This window comes from Cavia porcellus, unplaced genomic scaffold, assembly GCF_034190915.1.
Source record: "Cavia porcellus strain 051 isolate PalLab524CR breed Dunkin Hartley unplaced genomic scaffold, mCavPor4.1 scaffold_6, whole genome shotgun sequence".
NCBI classification, from domain to species: Eukaryota; Metazoa; Chordata; class Mammalia; order Rodentia; family Caviidae; genus Cavia; species Cavia porcellus.
The window spans coordinates 74,099,983-74,120,165 of record NW_026947489.1 but is presented as its reverse complement, the minus strand read 5'-3'; the positions used below and the strand labels follow the sequence as shown (position 1 = coordinate 74,120,165).

The following is a 20,183-nucleotide window of genomic DNA, read 5'->3' as shown; positions in this document are numbered from 1 at the left end:
AACAAGAGCTTATCTCAGAATAAAGACTAAAATAAAGAAGGGAGTACTAGGGACATAGCTCAGAATAAAGGCCCTGGGTGCAATCCCTAATACCACAAAAACAAAACGAAGCACAAACACCAGTGAGAGTGATATTCTAAGGAGGAGTAACAGTAAATAGGCCAGTTAGCAAATCAAAGGGTAACAGCAGATACTAAGAAATGTTGTGGAGAAAATAAAACGGGGTCATCAGAGAAAGCTGGCTGGGATGCTTAATTCAGCTAAGGTAGTCAGGGAGGGCTTTCCCGAAGTGGTGGCACTTGAATTCAGAGACTGGTGAGGGTCAGGGAAAGAGTGATTCAGAGGGACCAGTGAAGTGAGGAGACTCCAAGACTGGCAGAAAGCACAAGGGAAGTTTGTGTTTTCCAGGCAAAGGCTGTGAGGTGAGGAAGGCAAAAAAGGACAAATCACAAGTTTTATAGACCAGTGAGCAATGAATTTCCTCCCGGTTTGGGGGTCAGAACTTAGGATCTCATACTTGCTAGGGAGGCTGTCTTGGTTACTTTTCTTTCACTGCTGAGACAAAATACCTGACATGAAAAATTAAAGGAAAAAAAATTTAGCTCACAGTTTGTGGAGGTTTCAGTCCGTAATCAGCTGGCTGTAAGGCAGGATGGCGTGCACGGCCCAGGGGCGCCACTACAGGCAGTCAGAGCAAAAAGGGTTCCCAGAAACAAGCCTCTTCTCCTCTCTTACATTGCACACAGACCACCTCTCCTCTCCAGGGCTAGTGTAGCAATCCTCTGTGTCATCCTCCTGCACAGGGTGAGAATATTTACAAAGTAGGGATCCTGGCTCCCTGCTGAGTCTCTAAATTAAACTTCTAAACTTCTCAGGTTGACACAGTGTATCAACTATAACAGGTATGTTCTCCAGTGAAGCCATGCTCTAGCCAGGGGTGGACTTGACTCCAGGTGCAGAGGAAAGTCAGTGTGGAGTTTAAGGGAGGAAACTCTGCTCCCTCAGAGAGAACTGAGGCAGGAAGTAGCTCAGGGAGAGAGCAGCGCCCTCCCTCTGAGCACAGACCTGGCTTCAGTTTGGTTTATGCTTCCACCCTCATGGCTGCTTTGAACACCGGCTTGCACTTCTCCCTAAAGGCTTGTTAGCTTCTTTGTCCCTTGGGAATCTTCACACCCCCATCTGCCTCATTTTATTGTTGTTTGGGACCAGGGATTGAACTCATTCATGACCTTGCACTTTCCAGGGAGCTGCTTGTGCTACTGAGCTAAATTCCCCGCCCTGTTTATTTTGAGACAAGGTCTCACTATGTAGTTCAGGATGATGTTGAACTCACAATATAGCTTAGGCTGGCCTTGAATGCCTGGTTATCCTCCTGCCTCAGTCTCCTGAGTACTTGGATATTGAGCATAGACCACCACATGCCTGGCTTTTCTGCATCATTTTTGTCTGTTTTTCTTTTGCAAACAGAGTCTCCCGGTGCTGGACTCAAAATCCCAGAGTCAGGCCACCCTCCTCCCTTGTCCTCCTGAATAGCTGGGACACCACAGGTGCTCAGCAGCACCCTGGCTGGATCTCTGTCCCTCGTGGCCTGAGTGTGAGGTCAGTGGAGCCCTTAGCTTCCATGGCTCTGAGCTGCCTGTGTCCCAGAGCTGCCCTCTGAGCTGCTTCATTTACTGGGCTCCTCACAGTGACCTGATAGTTTCGTGGAAAGCAGAAGGGACGTAGGCCCTCGAGGACAAGGAGACGCAGGAGCCTTCCACTGTCCTGTCCTGCTTTCCCACGGAGCGTAGTGTGGCCAGAACTGTCACCTGAGTCTGTTTCCCTGCGAGCCTGCTCTCTTCTTACCTGTCCTGGGAATCTAGGAAGTTCCAGGTGCCATTCACCTCTTTGCTCTGATCTCTCAGACCTGTGCCAGGCATTTGTCAGTCTCACCAACAAAGAAGTCGCCCTTGATTTTAGTGAGTCTGTGAAGGCCGAGTAGAGGGAACAGAAGTCGTGCTAGAGTGTGCAGTAACAGAACAGCATCAAGTTCTTTGAGAAATATACCAAGAAGTTGGGAGGTAGAAAGTTCAGCTGGAAGGTAGAACCGAAACGGCCAGCATGGTGGAGCACGCCGGTAATAACATCACTCCAAGAGGCCGAGGTAGGGGGGTCTCAAGTTTTTGTGCCTGCCTGGGTGACTTTGCAACTTAGTGAAAGTTGGACTTAAAGAATTGCGGGGGGGGGGGGGGGCTGAAAGAGAGCAATAAATGAAGTTTAAAAAGGAGGCTCTGTGCCAGAGCACAGCTAGGAGAGCCTTGAACAGGAAGAAGGATACTTCTAGGTGCAAGACTGAAGGCCTTGGAGCTAAATCCACGGCCCTGTGAAACAGGACCCAGGCGGATCACTGAGCATGGGGTGAGGGGCGGAAGAGGGTTAGGGTTAGGGTTAGGGTTAGGGTTAGGGTTAGGGTTAAAGTTAGGGTTAGGGTTAGGGTTAGGGTTAGGGTTAGGGTTAGAGAGCTGACTGGAGGAGCAAGAAGCAGCCAATCTCCTTGAGAGCCCAGGTGGTGTGGAATGTGTTTAGTATTGTCCCAGTCTGCCCAGATGTGTGACTTTTTCTCCAGTTGTGCTTATTTGTACAGAAGACCCAAAAGACAGGCAGCTGGAATGATTCAGCGTGGGTGTGACCAAGAGACATCTGGTCAGGCAAGCCAGGCATCCTGCTGGAAGGGTCAGAGGGATGGGCCAGAGACTCCTGTGACTGAAATAGCAGCTGTACTAGAAAGCAAAATAATTGTTTCATTGGCCCATTTTTCCAGGTTGTGAAAATCCAGGCAAGATTTTTTTTTGGGGGGGGGGGGCCGCCAGGCGTGTGATATAGGCCTATAATCCCAGCACTTGGGAGGCTGAGGCAGAAGGATCACCATGAGTTTGAAGCCAGCTTAAGCTACTTAGTGAGTTCAAGGCCAGCCTGGACTACAGAGCAAGGCCCTGACTCGGGGGAGAAAAAAAAGATTTTTGTTTCTGTTTGCAGTGTTAGGGATTGAACCCAGGATCTCCACACTGAGCTACCTCACCAGCCCTTTTCCTCTTTCATCATGAGAGGGGGTCTTGCCAAGTTCTCGGGGCTGTGCTTGAATTTGGGATCCTCCTGCCTTAGCCTCCCAGAGTGCTATGATACAGTAATTCAATTTGTGTGTGTATGTGTGTGTGTGGTGCTGAGGATCAAACCTAGGGCCTCGGGCGTGCAAGGCAAGAACTCTTACTACTGAGCCCAGCCCCACCCTTTTTATTTCTTTTTTTTTTTTTTTTTTTTTTTTTTTTTTTTTTTGTCCTTTTCATTTTTATCGGTACCGGGGATCGAACTCACGACTGCCTGCTTGCAAGACAGGCGCTTATGCCGCTGAGCTAAACCCCCAGCCCCTCCACCCTTTTTATTTCAACACAGAGTCTCTCTAAGTTGCCTGAGCTAACTTAGAACTTGTGATCCTCCTGCCTCCACCTGTCTTTCTGTACCTGTATTACTTGACTTAACATGATGTTCTTCGGTCCATCCATGTTGCCAGAACATGTTGACCATGTTGATCAGTTCTGGATCTTTCAAAGTCCTTCATTTCCCAGTTATTAGGAGCATCACATCCTGGTGATCCACACGATACAGGAAGTGTTTCAAAGTGGTGACTGATGCATGTAACGGCATGTGTTATGTCATGACCACTAGCATCTGTCCAACACACATCTTTTTTTTTTTTTTTTTTTTGGTCTTTTTCCTTTTTATCGGTACCAGGGATCGAACTCACGACTGCCTGCTTGCAAGACAGGCGCTTATGCCGCTGAGCTAAATCCCCAGCCCCCCAACACACTTCTTAAATCCTGGCAATCCCACCCCTCACAGGGAGATAGATGCTAGGACTTGTCTGCCCAGTGTCCTTCTAAGAAGGCCCCACAGTGTGGCCTGGCCACTAACCAGGGATGCCCAGACCAGCATGCAGGGTGCAGTGCCAGGAGGGCTGAACCATGTGGGCCATGGAACACATGTTGCCAGCAAAGTTGTGAGGCTCTGGGAGTCAGCAAGGGCCCAGGCGCCTGCTGAGGGTCAGCTGCACAGGGTCCCAGGGAAAGGCCCTGCCTGCTGCCCACAGCAGCCCAGCCTTGTGACCATTAAGCATGATATTCTTTGTCCTGGAGCGCTGCAGTCCAATAAAATAAAACAAATTTCTTTTGGTACTGGGGATTGAGTTCAGGACTCTACCAGAGAGCTATATCACCAAGCCTTTTCTTTTTTCTTTTCTTTTCCTTCTGTTTTAGACAGGGTCTTGCTACCTAATCCAGGCTGCCTCAATGTATAGCTCAGGCTGCCCTCAAACTTGCAATCCTGCCCCCGTGCTGAATGCTGAGATTACAGACCCAGCCAAAGACCGTTAAAAAATTCTTTTTTTGAGACAGGGTTTAGCTATGTACTTCAGACTGGCTTCACACTCACTTTGTAGACCAGGCTGATCTTGAATTCATGGTGATCCTCCTGCCTCAGCTTCACAAGTGCTGTATTACAGGTGTGCACTAGCATGTCCAGCTCCAATCTGAACTCTTGGCCAAAGCTCCCCTTGACAAATTGCCCGGTTGTTGCTAGATCCCTTTCTGGCTTTTTTATTATCCAAACCAATGCCAGGGCAGATGCCGACCAGTATGGTCTTGATGACAACAGTTCCTGGTGTGCTTTGGGTGACATGAGCGGGAAAACAGACTTTGCGAAGCATACAATGAGAAGATAACTAAAGTTAATGGCTCATAAAGGGCACACATCCCACCCCTATGGTGAGGAGGTGACTGCAGCGGCTTGACTCAGGACACCGCTGCCCAGCCTGGAACTTTCCAGGGCCATGGCTCAAGCTGTTGGTATTTGATAAAGCCCTTCAGGTACAAGGCACGTGGTGAGCAAGGCTGCCCACAGACTCGGCGTTGGCGCCTGGTGCTGCTCCTCCTGCCGCGTGGTGACTGCACCTGCGTCCTGCTGGCAGAGCAGGTCTTCCCAGGCTGCCAAGTGTTTCAGGGTTTAGTGTTTGCCCAGGGCTGGCTGCTGAAAAGCGGTGCTGAAGTTGCACTTTCGTGTGTTCCCATCGTCCAAAGGGCAGTGCTGAAAGGAAAGGCTGGCTGTCAGATAGTGACACCCTCACCGCTCGGCTGCCCACTCATGGCAGGAAAGGGGACGTGCAGCCTCGGAGTGCTGCCGTGGGGGTGCAATGGGAAGAAGCAGGTGAGGCTCAGCACAGCGTGTGACAGGCAGCAGATGCTCTGGAATCCCCTCCACCCCTTGACCCTCAAGTGACAGGCTCTCACCATGTAGTTCAGGCAGGTCTTGAACTCACAATATAGGCCAGGCTGGCCTCAAACTCCTAGAGATCCTCCTGCCTCAACCTCCCAAGTATTTGGTTTATTTGTGTGCACCACCATGTTTAGCTGAAATCCTTTTATTGCCAGCTGTGGTGGTGCATGCCTACCATCCCAGCACACGGGAGGCTGAGGCAGAAAGATCACTGTGAGTAATCTTTACTACCCTGTCTCAATCTATAGCCCAGGCTGGGGTATAGAATGAGCTCAAGGCCAGCCTGCATTTCAAAGTGAGACGCTCTCTCTCTCTCTCTCAAAAAATGGAAAGAACCCCTTTTTGCCTTGCCCTTTAAAGCCTAAATCAAATGTCATCTTCTACATTAGCTTTCTCTAATACCTTCCCTACTTTACTTATTTTTTATTTTTTTGGTACTGGGATCAAATTCATGACCTGGCGCCTGACAGGCAGGTGCTGCTGAGCTCAACCCCCAGCCCTACCTTCCCTACTTTAATCCAGGACCTCACACGTGCTAAGCCCCGGCAGAGAGCTACAACCCCACACCCTTTTTCATTAAATGTTATTTTGAGCCAGGGGCTCATTAAGTGGCCCAGGCTGACCTCCAATCTGTGATTCTCCTGCCTCAAGCTGCCCAGTAGCTAGATTTACAAGTGTTCCCACCACACCCAGCTTGCCCATTTTATGAGCCTGGCGTGTGCATGTGTGCACACACAAACACAAAGGAAACACATAATTTGATGACCATAACAAAGCTGTGAACTGATTCCTTCATGGTGCAAACCCTGAAAGTGGTGGCTACAGAACTTCACATTTCTAAACCACAGGTCTCATTAAAATGGTTCACTGTGGGAGAATCAATGACGGTTTTTGTGTGATGACCCCATTATATTCCTGACAGTTAAAAATTCAGTTATTCACTTCAGACAATCGCTCATTCATTCCTCTGCATATGTATTTCTCACATATTCAGGCTGTAGGTGTGTGGCCATGAGAGGCAGTCTGGGAGCATCCAGGACCTAGTTCCCAGTCTATGCATAGAAGAGTCTGTCAGTCCCGAAGAAAATCAGAAGCATTTAGCCTGGGGCCTTGAGCTTCCCAAGAAGACGGAGGTTGCGCAGGTCTCTAGAGTGGAGTCAGGCGTCCAGCACTGCACAGCCTTGGGCAGTGCGAGTGGAATTGCACAAGAGCACGGCCACACCCATCCACCTCCCCCACCCCCAAGAGCCTAGCCTCCAGCTCCCTGCCCTGCGTAATCCTACCTTGGAACCCTTTGGTGGGATCTGAGCAAAGCAGGTCAAGTAGGAGGTGCAGGGTTTGTCCAGCCCCAGCCCCAGCCTGCCTGCCTGGAAGGCGCTTTCTCAGGCTAAAGTTGATTTTGCTAGTACTGTTGAAAACCGGGAAAGAAGAATGAGGACTGGGGATGTGACCCAGGACCTTCGCACTGAGCTCCTTCCCAGCACTTTTTAATTTTTCATTGTGAGACGGTCAGCGGAACTCACGGAATTGTCCAGGCTGGGCGTGAACTTGCAGTCTTCCAGAAAACACGCCCTTGTTCCCCTCTGCAGGATCAGTCCACCGGAGCTGGTGGTTTATCCCTGCACGTTGCTCCCGGGAGCTCTCCACTCTTCTCTTTTTGTTTGCTCTGTTAGTGGCCCTGGGGGCTGAACCTGGGCCTTGTTCATCTTTGCCTCAGGGTCAGTGTCTGCAAAAATCTGAGCTAAGATAAGGTGTACCACAAGCACCAGCCCAGACCTGGGGGCGCCTGGATGACATTTGTAACCGTAGGATGATTTAGCCTTGTGGCCAACCCGGAGGAGTTTTCCAGAGCCTCCTCAGCTACCTCTGGGGGAAGGGGCCCTCAAGCACCTTGGTGCGTGCTTTGTTACTCCTTCTCCTTGATTTTGACTTTTTAAACAGAGCCATCTAAGGCTGGGCTGAGGAGTGGGGGAGCCTGGTGGGGCAGACACGCCAGTCTCCATGGCTGGATGCTCACTGCGTGTTCATTTATGTTGTTTTACGGAAAGTCTCAAACATACACAACAATAGAAAGAAAAGATAAACGAACCCTATGTATCCATCGCCAGGCTTGACAAGAATCACTTCCCAATCAGGATTCCTTCTTTGTACCCCTTCTATTTCTCCCCATTCTACCCCAAATTATCTTAAAGGAAAATCTAGATATGATACCTTGAACATATGAAACACTGAACACCTCTGAAATAGAAGGACTTTTTTTCTTTGGGTTCTGGGGGTTGAACCCAGGACCCCCACCTTTTTGACTTTGAGACAATGTCTTGCTAACTTCCCCTTGCTGGGCTCAAACTTAGACTCCTCCTGGCTCAGTGTTCCAGAGCCTGGGGAGGTGTGCACCACCACGCTCAGCTTCTGAGGACTCTTTTCAAAATAAGGAACAGGACAGTATAATTATCACGTCTCAAAAATTATTATTTTTTTGTCTTTCCGAGACAGGGTTTCCCTACGCAGTTCAGGCTGGCCTTGAACTCATTTTGTAGCTCAGACTGCCCTCAGATGCATAGTGTTCTTCCTACCTCAGCCTCCCAAGTGCTAGGCTTACAGACATGTGCCCCCACACCCAGCAAAAATTAATAGGTTCAAAACATTTAATAATTTCTTGGTCACTCATGGTTGCACGTACCTATAATCCCAAAACCATATCGGCTGAGGGAGGAGGGTTGCCATGAGTGCAAAGCCAGCCTGAGCTACATAATGGCTTCAGGCTGAGCCTGAACTACATAGCAAGACCATCTCAAAAAAATCAGGACCGGGGATATAGCTCAATGGCAGAGCGCCTGCCTGGCAAGTGCAAGGTCCTGCATTTGATTCCTGGCACCAAAATTAAATAATAATAATAATTTCTTAATACCATCAAACAATCAGTATTCATTTCTACCTCATAGTCACTATCATTTCTGTTTTGACTTAGGACCAAAAGTACCTATTTTTGATTGATCAATATGTCTCAAAAGTCTCTTTATTAATACATTTCCTTTCCTATCATCTCTTTTGTACCAGGCATGGTGGCACATTCCTGTAATCCCAGCACTCAGGAGGCTGAGACAAGAGAATTGACATGGAGTTGAGACCAGCCTGGGTTACCTATGTGAGTTCAAAGCCAGCCTGTACTACATAACGAGACCCTGTCTCAACAAGCAAGCAAACAAAAACCAAATTTCTTGCTTTTTCTTGCAATTTAGTTGTTGAAGAATGTTTGTCGTGGGTTCCTAAGTACTTTCCTAGAATCTGGATCTTACTAGTTGCATCTTGATGGTTTTATTCAACATGTTCTCCTGTTCCCTGTGTTTACAGAAAACCAGTAGCTGAATTGAGAGATTCGATCACATTTTGGTTTTATTTTGTTCCCAAAATCCTTCCTCACAGTTCTGGGTAATTCTCTAAAGATACACAGTATCAGGTTTCCCTTTATATTCTTGATTCTGCCTTGGGGATAGAGCTGTGGTGTTTATGACCTGGGAAACAAACTGCAACTTGCCTTTTATAACTTACGTGGCTGAATTTCCAGACTCTTCCACGGGAACTAGCCGGTTCCTGACAATCACAGGACAATGGGTCAGAAGGAAGGTCATAGCAGAGTAGGGTCCATGCTTTCTGTATTCCTTCTTCTTCTTACCGGTGTTCAACCTGCAGAGAAAGCCCCTGTGTGAATCCTTAGGCAAAGTCCTTCTGGGTAACCTTGGATACACAGTTTAACTTGTTTCCTCAATGGTTTTTTTTTTTTTTTTTTTTTTTTGCCTTTTTCCTTTTTATCGGTACCAGGGATCGAACTCACGACTGCTTGCTTGCAAGGCAGGCGCTTATGCCGCTGAGCTAAATCCCCAGCCCCTTGTTTCCTCAATTATAAAGCAGCAGTAAATAATCATGTCTTTGCAATAAGGTCTCCAGACCTTCTTTAGGTTGTATCTCTCATCTCTGTCTCTGTCTCTGTCTCTGTCTCTGTCTCTGTCTCTCTCTCTCTTTTGTTTTGGTTTTTGAGTCAGGGTTTTACTCTGTTATTCCTTGAACTTGCTATGTAACCCAGGATGACCTCAAACTCATGGTGATCCTCCTGCCTCAGCCTCCCGGCCCCCAGTACATGTACACCAAGCCCTACTATGTCTTTTTTTTTTTTTTTTTTTTTGGTACAGGGAATTGAACTTACAACCTCCTGCTTGCCAAGCAGGTGCTTATGCTGCTGAGCTAAATCCCTGGCCCCGCCATGTCTTTAAATACTGTCAAAATTTTTGCTTAAGTTAGTTAGATTTTGGGAGGGAGGCTTTTTAAGACAGGGTCTCACTATGCAGTTCAGGTTGACCTTGAGCTCACTTTGTAGCCCAGCTTTGTCTAGAACGTGCAACAATCCTTCTGCACCAGACTCCCAAGTGCTGGGATTACAGGCGTGTACCGCCATACCCGGCTTTATCCAGGCAATGTGAATTAATAGTTTTTATTCACTAAATAGTACTTAATTGTGTGGATAAACCACATTCTTTAACCCAGTCATTGCTGGTGGAAATTTCAGTTGTTTCTCATTTGAGATCGTTACCAATAATACGCCTGTGCACATTGATGTAAGCTCTGTGTGAACATCTGCTTTCTTTCTTTCTTTTTTTTTTTTTTGTTTGCTTTTCTAGCTTCCGTCTACTTTTCTTTCTTTCTTTCTTTCTTTCTTTCTTTCTTTCTTTCTCTCTCTCTTTCTCTCTCTCTTTCTATCTCACTCTCTTTTTCTTGTAGTGCTACATTTGAATCTGGGTCCTTTGCACTGAGTTATACCCCAGCCCTCTTTAAAATTTTATTTGGCTGGGTGTGGTAGCTCACACTTGTAAGTTCCACCACTCAGGATGCTGAAGCAGGAGCATCACTGCAGATTCTAGGCCAGCCTGAGCTAATAATGAGCTCAAAACCATTCTGAACTATTTAGTGAGACCCTATCTCAAAAATAAAACAAGGGCTGGGAATTTAGCTCAGTGGCATAAGTGCCTGCCTGGCATGCATAAGGTTGTGAGTTCAATCCCTGGTACAAAAAAAAAAAAAAAAAAGTGTGTGTGTGGGGGGCTGGGTCTTATGGTAGTATTTTATTTTTGAAGGAACTGCCAGACTGTTTTCTAAAGTGTTTGCCATTTTATGTTTCCATCAGCAATGTATGAAAGTTCCTGTTATTTCACATCTTTAACAATACTTGGTATGTTTGATTTATCAATAGTTTTTAGGGGCTGGGGGTTTAGCTCAGCGGCATAAGCGCCTGCCTTGCAAGCAGACAGTCGTGAGTTTGATCCCCGGTACTGATAAAAAAGAAAAAGACAAAAAAAAAAAAAAAAAAAGTTTTTAGCAGTTGTGGTGGTGCATGCCTGTTAACCCAGCTACTTAGGAGGCTGAGGCAGGAAGATTGGAAGTGCAAGCCCATTCTGAGCGATTTAACAAGACCCTGTCTCAAACAAACACACAACAACAACCCCTGAAAACATACAACAGGGCTGAGGAGGAAGCTGAGTGTGAACACCCGGCCAGGTTCAATCCCAACAGTGCCGTACAAAGAAGGTTTTGCTTCGATAAAACCCATTCCTCTGCCTTCCTTCCTTTCTTCCTCCCGCCTGCCCTCTCTTCTTCCTCTTGTTTTTACGGTACTAGGTCTGACACTTAGGGTAAGGGTTGGTGTGTCGTTTGGTAAAGGCCAAAGTTCTTCTATTACAGCAACAATTTGAGAATCATTGCTTGAATCATCTGGTTTAGTTTTGACAACGGTTCTTTGAAGTAGATATTATCAACCTAATTTTACACACAAATGAAGAAATACTGGTTCAGAGAGGCGAATGCTTAAATATTTTGTTAAAGGCCTCTCTTCCAAGCTGCCTTTTGGGTTCTGGGTTTTGCTGCTCTTGTTTTCTGAGATCAAACCCGGGGATGCAGTAGCACTGAGCTACATCTGCAGCTCTTTTTATTTTTTGAGACGGAATCTCAACAAGTTGTCCAGACTGGCTTCTAACTCTTCCTGCTTAGTCTTTCAGGTAACTAGGATTGCAGGTATACACCGTCATTCTTGGCTTCTGTGCTGTTGTTTGTGTGTTTATTATTTATTTATTTTTGTTTGTTTGTTTTTTCCTTTTTATCGGTACCGGGGATTGAACTCATGACTGCCTGCTTGCAAGGCAGGCGCTTATGCCGCTGAGCTAAACCCTCAGCCCACTGTGTGTTTATTTTTAAGACAAGCTCCCTCTATATAGTTCAGGCTGCCCTTGAACTTACTATGGAGGCCAGGCTGGCCTGAAACTTACAGTGATCCTCCTGTCTCAGCCTCCCGAGTGCTGAGATTACAGGGGTGCACCACCATGCCCAGCTTTTAAGCTGTTTTGATAGGAATTTTCATGTAATTCTTCCTAGAGTATTAATCTCTATTATGTTCCTCTTTTTTAAAAAAAACGTAAATAGAATTTAGTATACATTAGGATTATTTGACTGCAAATAACCAGAATCACCCAGCTTGCCCTGAGAACAGGGCTGGTTTCCCTGTCCAAGTGGGGCTGAGGATGACCCCGGGCCTTAGCACTCTGCTTCCTCACGCTTTCTCATCATCTTCTGGTGGAGGCTGACTGATAACTTGATGCCAAGGCCCACTCAGCAGAAGCCCCGGAAGCCCTAGACTGCTCGGTTAAACCCTCGGCTTCTAGATGGAATTCTCAGCAGGAATGTAAGACAATTTCCTTTCTCCCCATGCCTGGGAAGCTGCTCCCCAAGTCCGTGCACAGACTGCCTGTCTTGGAACCGCTTGGTGACACCTGTTGACACGGAGCGTCCTGAGTCCTTCTCTTCTTGCAGATGAAGTGCCAGAAAGGGGACTGACTTTGGCAGGGAGCCAGGGCCAAGCAAGGCCTGGAACACCAGTCCTCTGGTTCTAAAACCCAAGCAGGAAAGTCAAAGAATGAAGAACAGGAAACATGACCAGCTTCCGCGCCTCTGATTCCCACGTGTTTTTCCACTGACTGCAAATGTGAAGAGAAAAGCGCACTGCTGACCCAGGCGGAAATCTCTGTAAACCGACTTCCTGCAGAGGCCGGGCCTGTGAGTGTGTTCTGGGAGCTGGGATTGCTGAGCTGGCGCCTCCCAGGGAGGCTCAGGGTAGCCGGCCTCTTGGAACTCCGGGTCTGTCACCGGAGACCCGGCCCTGGTGGGGGTGGGAACGGCCTCCTGTGAATGGGCGTGGCAGGTGGAGAGGAGGTTGGCAGACAAGCGAGCAAGGCGGAGTCTGACAAGGTAGAGAAGCCAGAGAGAGGTCAAGACGTCTGCCAAGCAGGAGGCGTGGCCCTTCCTTGTGCCTAGCACCTCTTCATCTGCCCCCAGAGCCCTGCTCACTGCCAGCTTCAGCTCCTGCCTTGGGCTCCCCGAGAGCTCTCGTGAGCAGAGGCGGTGAGAATCTGCTAAAGCCTGGGAGCTCACATACACACACACACACACACACACACACACACACACACACACACACGGGAGCTGGCAGGGAACCACGCCACCCGCTCCTCCAGTCCGAGTAGATTCAGCATTGTCTGTGGTCACTGCTCAAAACCCAGAGGTCACCCGGTCCTTCCGTGATGAGTGCTGTTCCTAGTCTCATTCGTGCTATTTTGTATTGTTCCACCTGCCCGAGGCATCAAATGTCACTGCCCCAATTCTGCCTTGGTGATGAGCTGTAACACGTAGCAAAAGTGCAGTAAGCTTCCGCTCCGATGCTCCCATTATGGAGGTGGAAGACTGAGGCCAGGAAGGAACAGGGTGTGGCTTGGGCAGCGCAGCTGTTTACTATGTTCTTATTTTCTTTCACAGGGCGCTGTGGTGGAAATGTTGCTTCCAACATTATTTACACACCCACATTATATTGATGCATAGATACGAAATTCATGCACCAAGTTCAAAAGATACAGAAAAACAAGTCTGTCCTCCTCTGCTATCCTGAGTCTCTCAGGACCCAGCCAGGGCCATGAAAACACCCAGCACTGCAACTGTTTCCTTTCTATCCTTTAGAAAGAGACATTCTATACAAATTAAATATATATGTTTAAATCAGCAATTTATGTGCTGCGTTCACTGTTTTCCATTTTGCTTTTGCACACAATGTATCTTCTTTCCCTTTCTTTCTTTCTCTCTCTTTTTCTTTCAGAATTGGGGATTGAACCCAGGGCTTTGTGCATCCTAGAAAGTGCTCCATTACTGTGCTATGTTCCCCACCCCATAATAATATATCTTAATTAAGATCACTTAATTTTAGTACCTACCTGTCTCATTTTCTTTTTTTCTTTATAATAATCATAGCGTTATTTTTGAGACAGAGTCTTACCATGTTGTTTAAGCTGACCTTGAACTCACTGTGGAGCTCTGGCTGACCACAAACTCATGGTGATCTTCCTGCCTCAGCCTCCCGAGTGCTAGGATTACAGGTGTGCACGGCCATGCCTGGCTGACACATAATATTTAATAGTATGGTTGTAGCATATTTTATTTAGCCAAACACTAAAGTTTGGACCGTTCCAGGTCCAAACTTTAGTTAGGAAAACAATGCTGTAATTAAGATCCAGGTGCATATTACGTATGTTTTTCATGACCTATGTACTGTAGTAGAAAATGCCCCCCACAGCCAGTAAACTTCAGCTTTTGTTAGCTGCCCAGGTAACAGTTCCTGTTACTACTGTTTCCTAAAAATGGCTGGTCACTGTGATGCATATTATAAAGGCCAATCAAAGCCAGGCGTGGTGGTGCACCTCGTAATCCCAGCACTCGGGAGGCTGATGCAGGAGAATCCTTTGCAAGTTCAAGACCAGCCTGGGTTACAAAGTGAGCTCAAGGCCAGCCTGAACTGCGTAGCAAGACCCTGTCTAGACTGATTCACTGTGCTCAGATCCTGTGGTTAGGGTAGGTACAACAGAGGGGAAATAAAATGTAGCTTCCAACTGCTGGATGCCAGCTGCACTGAGTTTTCCTGTGGCTTGTGTTTACATTTTGAGTACAAAGTCTGAACATAAGGTCATTTGGGTCATTTCCCTCTGTCTTACAGTACCACTGTAGTTGTGAACTAGCACCATAATCAGTTCTTCCCTCTGCACTCCATTTTTGTCTCTAGTGGGTAGGCAGGACGTATGTAGGTGCAGGAAAGTATTATAATCCCAGTGCCTAAGAATATGTTCCAAAGGAGTAGTAAGAGCATTCGGTATTGAGTACCCCATCTGAAACACAGGAGGGAAACGGGCACTCTTTTTAATTTCCTCTTGGTTTCCGTATCTTCTCAAGGCTCCTGAGGTGGCCTGATCCAGAGAGGTGGCTGCTCTCTGAAAAGTGACCAGGAGACAGGTTGGGTTGGCCTCGCCATCCTTACTGACTCCGTCCCTGTCTACTCCAGAAACTCACACTCCTAACTCCAGCACATTTCCCCAGGAGCACAGGCTGCTCTTGGTTCCAGCTATAACAGCCATGCTTAAAGAAGAAAGCATTGCTGGCAGAATTAAACCAATAATCAAGAGACCTGACCTGAGGGGGGAAATCAAATGGCAAATTGGAAGTGGTTGGAGCACTTCCTAACTTGTGAAAGAGCACCTCCAGAGACAGAGGCAACTGACAGCTTGGAAAAATTCTGCTGTGGGTGCTATAGCAAACAATCACCACAACATTTACGTTGTCTACCTAATCACTGAGGCAAGCTTTCTCAGCAGAAGACAAGGCTAACTTTTACTCAAAATCTACTCTAAAAATTTTAAGGACAAGTGTGGTGGCACACAACTATAATCCCAGCACTTAGGAGGCTGAGGCAGGAGGATTTCTGTGAGTTTGGGACCAGTGCTGGGCTACACAGTGAGCCCAAGGTCACCCTGAACTACACAGTGAAACCCCCTCTAAAATAAATTATTTATGTCTCTGCATCTGCAACACACTTATGAAACTTGCATAAAACTTGAACCCATCATTCAGCAACCACAACTTACACATTCTTGAAGGTAATTTCCTGTTTTTGGCGACAGCAACCACTGTTATGGGTTCAACTTAAAGGTTCTCAGTTGTTGGATGGGAGGAAAACACGGAGACAGTTTAAGGTTCCTTCCTGTCTGATGTTTTCTGGAAACATGCTTCCAAAAAAGGAAAGGACAGAATGACAGGAAAAGATAAGAAATGAAAATTTTTTGTAAGACAAGAAATGAGATTAGAAAAAGGAAGCCTTTCTTTTCATGCTCACAGTGAATTATTGAGACAACTTGCCCACATGAGTTGTCACTCACAGCCTGGAAAGGGGACGCTCTAGCATTACTTTTCCCTGTCACTGCTGTCTAACAGGTCAAACAAGTCATGCAAGGGGTCAAACAAATTCAGCAACTAGTAAGTCCAAACAACATATGTGAAACAGCAGCCCAAGGCCTTGGCTGCAAAGGTAAAATGTCCCATCAGAGACACATCTCCCCATCCTATCAACTTAATTTATCCTCCTTTTATTAATTAAGTATTATTATTATTAGTCTTTTTGAGACAGGGTCTCAGGCTGGCCTTGGGCTCGCTTTGTAGCCTAGGCTGGTCTAAACCTTGCAATGATCCACCTGCCTCAGCCTCCCAAGTGCTGGGATTACAGGAATGCACCACCATGCCCAGCTCATCATTTTAAAAACAAACAAACAAAAAAATGCATAAAAAAGACAAGGCATAAAAATTTAAGGTGTAAGCAATTCATAAACAGGGATGGTAATTTCTAAGTACCTAAACAAGTCAAAATCCAGAATCCATGAAACACAAGCAAACTCTTACTTCCAATTATCTCAGTGGGACCTCCAAATGATACAGAGTCAATAACTGTAACTCCCAATCTGCTAGATGTCATATACGCTGTTTGTGTTCCCCAAAACCGAAGAATGAATTCTAAGGAACAAGGGCAGTGAGGGTAGGAAATATTTACTGAGAGGTAGCTCCTGGAGACAGGAGGGGACGTGAGAAATGGATTGTTGCAGATGCTGCTTTGCAGAGAAAGTTTTTTTTTTTTTTTTTTTTTTTTTTTATTGGTACCATGGATCGAACTCATGACTGCGTGCTTACAAGGCAGGCGCTTATGCCACTGAGCTAAATCCCCAGCCCTGAAGAGAAAGTTTTGGGGGCTGGAGGTTTAGCTCAGCGGCATAAGCACCTGCCTTGCAAGCAGGCAGTCATGAGTTCGATCTCCGGTATGGATAAAAAGGAAAAAGACAAAAAAAAAAAAAAAAAAGAGAAAGTTTTATAGAACAAGATCACAAGCTAGGCACAAAAATCAGGAGAGGGTTACGGTGTGGGACAGAATCATGATCAGCCAGTGGGATGGATTACAGGCCAGGGATTCAACTCAGTGGCACGAGTGCCTCTGCCTGGCAAGTTCAAAGTTGTGAGTTGGATCCCTGGTACCAAAAGGAAAAGAAAAAAAAAAATAGATTATGAGTATAGCCTATTATGGCTAGTGATCAATGGGGAAGCAGGTCACGTGGCAACATGGAACGAACAAGGACCTCTTTAGGAAGAGGTGAATCGGGAGTCTTGGTCATCCACTAGGGTGACTGATGTTAATTTTCTGTTTATCTCTCTGGGAGGAATGTGGGCCTGGTGATTTGTCTTTATCTTGAGGCTTGGCCTTCAACAGACGTGCCTCTGGTCACAGTTGCAATGTGTTTTCATCTCCTATGCTGACTCCCCCAGGGCCTAGCCCCGTCTGACTGCCTGTAATTTTTTACCTAGCTTAGCTGTCTGTAATAGCGGGACCACCCAGGCCCTCAGCCTGCCCAGGATCCTCCCTCCCGGCTCCAGATGAGTAAGTTTCTCCCCAGTAACTGGAAGAGACCTGTTTTATTCAGCCACCCTGGTTTGTCCAGCTTTTCTGTCCTTGAGGGCTGGGACTTGCCTTCTGATGTAAAGCAGAAGACCGTGCAGCTGGGGAATGGCAAGATGAGACTTGCTTTTGCTGGAAGTAGAGCTGGGTGAATTCAGAGTGGAGAGGAGGCTGCGGCCACAACTCAGGTGTTTAAACACAAATCTCAGCTGAGGGGCTGGCCCCTGAGCTACATCAGAAATGGTCCCCAAGGCTGATGCAGCTGTGTGGAGGCAGGAGCAGGAGGCCTGTGAACCTGTGAGAGGGGAGAGAGGTGGGAAGGTGACGAGGCTGGGCTGGGAGTTGCCTGTGGGAGGAGGGAGTGTTTGCTGGATGACTGTCCTGCCAGGGACCACAGGAATGAAGTGTTCACATGTCCAGCAGGGGCAGTGTGAATGTAGCCAGTCTGGCCATAGCAGTTAAACTTCCTCTGGGGTGTGCCCTGCCCCAACGGTGACACAGCTGGCTCCCGGGAGAGGGTCAATGTAGATCTAGCTTTGCTTTTATGCAGACTTTTTTTTTTTTGTACTGAAAATCGAACTCAGGACCATAGCTTTGCTTTTGATGTACCACTTCGGTCCTGTTCCTTTGTGTTGTTGCTCTGGCTCAGACGGGGCTGGACTGGGGAACTACTAATGGCTGGGTGGATGGGTAGGCTGGTGATTGGGAGCTGGCCCAGTGGAGCCTAGTCCTCATCCAGGCTTCCAGAGTGTGTGCTGCTGGCCTGAGAGCAGAAGGTGTCTGCTAGGCCTGGAGGGCACTGCCCTTTCAAGGCCTTGGCATTCAAGCTCGTGTTTCTATTTTTATTTTTATTTTTTGAGACACAACCTCAATTTGTAGTTCAGGCTAGCCCAGGCTGGCATCGACCTTTTGGGTGATCCTCCTGCCTCAGCCTCCAAAATGCTGGGATTACAGGTGTGTGCCACCATGCCCAGCTGCCAGCCAGTGTTCCTTCTTGTGCCTTTCACCTCATCTTTCCCCAGCCCATAGCGCTGAGGAAACTTTTCTCTCTGGCAGCAGGAACACCCACTCATTCAGGGCCGGGGAGGTGGTGCAGTGGTAGAGCACTTGCCTAGCACTGGTGAGGCCCTGGCTTCTCCCTCCAGTACCACAAAGAACAAAGACATCCTGGGCATTTGTTAGGATTGTGAGATAACACTGTTAAACTTCAGTTTGAGGCATGACTCTTCTTAGTATAAGCATTTCCCATGCAATGCCAGGGGCACACTCAAGACTAAAGTTCCCTGGGGCTGAGGGGAGTACTGCTTAGCAGGCATGGAGCCCTGGGGTCAAGCCCCAGCCCTGGGAAAAAAATTGCCTAAGGGAAATTCAAATTAAATGGTGCATCTGTGTTTTTATCTGTGAATCGGGCCTTTTTACCAGCTCCCCCAGCTGCTTCCAGACAGCCGCTTTGGCCGGTGCACTCACAAGCTTATGTCCCTAGAACTGTGTCTCCACTGGCTTCCCACACGGTTACAATGACACTTTAAACATTTTCTTTTTTCCAGTGCTGGGTTTAAACCCAGGGCCTTCGCCCTGAGCTACACTCCCAGACCTTTTTTTTTTATTTTTTCAACTTTTTTGTTAAACTTTTGGGACGGGTCTTTCCAAATTGCTGGGTTTGGGGCTGGGGATTTAGCTCAGCAGCATAAGCGCCTGCCTTGCAAGCAGGTAGTCATGAGTTCAATCCCTGGTACCGGTAAAAAGAAAAAAGACAAAAAAAAAAAAAAAAAAGAAAGCCAAATTGCTGGGTTTGAATGCATAATTTTCCTGCCTCAGCCTCCAAGAATGCTGGAATTACAGGTTTGTCTACTGTATCAAGCACCAGCCTGTTCGCTCCCCTTTCCCAGGCACGAAAACTAAGGCGCCAACACTCCAAGTGACTTCCTGAGGGCAAACAATCACCAGGGCGCAGGAGACGGAGGCCGGCCTCTGCCAGTGGACACTGCAAAGTTCAGACTCTGCACACCGAAATAAACCGAGGGAGAGTCCGTTGCAGAACGGCAGGATTTGGGGCTGGAACATTAAAAGCGATGTTTAAAGCCAGCTCTTAGTAACAGCAGTCCCCAGCTCACTATTTGCATGACTCTAGGGCCCACCGAGGCTGCTCCAGCAGCTAATTAGAATGACAAAGAGAGCAGAGGGGGCCAGGGGCCTGGAGGAGCCTGGGGCCCGGGACTTGGCTGCTCTCTCTGGGCGCCGGTGGGTGTGGGGAGGCCCGGGAGGCCCGGGAGGCCCGGGAGGCCCTTGCAACTCCGCCAGGTCAGTGATCTGAGTCCCGGCCGGCGAGGCCTGCACGTCTCGGAGCAGGAGCTGGTTCCCTGGGTGCCGCCGGTGGGTGGGGCACACTGGGGTCACCGCTTCCTGGGGACCTGGCTGCAATGGGCGTTCGGGGACAGCTGGGGAGGCGGGACAGCTGAGCAAACACCATCAAAACGATACTTATGCAAATCAAACCTTACTCAATTTTGGATCCCCCAGCCCTGTTTCCTTCTGTAGTTGGCAGACACTGCCCTGAGACTCTGGTTTTGAGTTTTTCTTCTCCTTTCCTCTGTGTGTGGGGCAGTGGGGGTGTGCGGTGTGGGTAGCTTGGGATCTCCGAAACTGAGGCGGTGCTGCTGGGGGAACCTGGAGGATCTTTCAGGAAAGGTTAAAAGCCGCCCAAACAGTGATGTGGATATGGACCCCACCCGCCTCCCGCACTCCTCTTCTCTAACAGTAACTTTAGGCTTCTTGCCCAACTCCCTCTGACAAGTGACTTTGTCTAAGTGTGGCCTGTTAATTCCTTTTTAAAATGCAGCCTTTAGAGTTAATGGAAAAGCCAGCCATGGTGATGCAGGATTGCCACTGATTTGAAATAAAAGAAAAGAAAAAAAAATGGCTAGGGATATAGCTCAGTGTGGACACTCTGGTTCAGTCTCTAGTACTGCAAAAACAAAACAAAATAGCCAGTCTGGTGGTGCAGGCCTGTAATCCCAGCACTCGGAGGCTG

General features: G+C 47.7%; 1 long non-coding RNA gene across 1 annotated transcript; it reads left to right on the top strand.

Annotated features, from left to right (window-relative positions):
• The first annotated feature begins 11,702 nt into the window (after positions 1–11,702).
• LOC134476276 (uncharacterized) lies at positions 11,703–13,399 on the top strand. Its single transcript, XR_010047858.1, has 2 exons — positions 11,703–12,399; positions 13,156–13,399. It is a non-coding gene; the product is annotated as an uncharacterized LOC134476276 (long non-coding RNA).
• The last annotated feature ends 6,784 nt before the right edge of the window (positions 13,400–20,183 follow it).